The sequence below is a fragment of the Hevea brasiliensis genome, unplaced genomic scaffold, assembly GCF_030052815.1.
Source record: "Hevea brasiliensis isolate MT/VB/25A 57/8 unplaced genomic scaffold, ASM3005281v1 Scaf138, whole genome shotgun sequence".
In the NCBI taxonomy this organism is placed as follows: Eukaryota; Viridiplantae; Streptophyta; class Magnoliopsida; order Malpighiales; family Euphorbiaceae; genus Hevea; species Hevea brasiliensis.
Window position 1 is genome coordinate 64,765 of NW_026614628.1, and position 771 is coordinate 65,535.

Sequence of the window (771 nt, forward strand, 5' to 3'; positions counted from 1 at the left end):
CCGAGTTTTCTAGAGGGAGTTATAGTCATCCAAACATTACTGTTCAAATGTAAATCTGCAGAGTTGCAGGTTTGATAACTTAACTTTACTCAATCATTTGAATGGGTTAATGGCAATATTTGGGGTAGGTTTCTTCATGAAAGTTGTTTGTCTATATCTTATCTTGTTTCTGTAAAAATTTCAGGTCAATTAACCAAATCTACAGTGAGTTATGGCCAAATGAACAGTTACTGTTCATTTGGTCAATTCTGCAGGGGCTGTTGCAGGGTGTCCGGATTGGGGCCAAGTTTTGGTCGTCTTGTTTTGGTCTTTTGGGCATGGTTTCTTCAGTAAAAAATGTGCCATTATAAGCCTAGTTTCATGTCCAATTGGCCAAACACCAATTGGACCAACACAGCCCAAGTTATGGCAGTGCAAGTGGACTGAATTTTCAGTCCCTCTACTGCTGTCCTAGGGCAGCCTGCAACTTCACTTTGCAATCCTATTTTTCAGTCCATTTTATGGTCAACTTACCTAAGATGGTCACTAATTGACCATTAAAATGTGCTCTAACAATTTCCTAAGCCAAGTCAATTTTCACTCCCCAAAACCCTAGCTTCACATTAGGTTTTCTACAAAATGCCTTAGTTAGCATACCAACTTATTATTCTTATGTTTATAAACTTCCTACATGATTCTAGTTCACTTCAAGCTCATCAAAAACACTCCTTCCTATTCCTTCACTAGGGCAGCCAAAACTCATGTACACATACACATGAATTTTGTTCATTT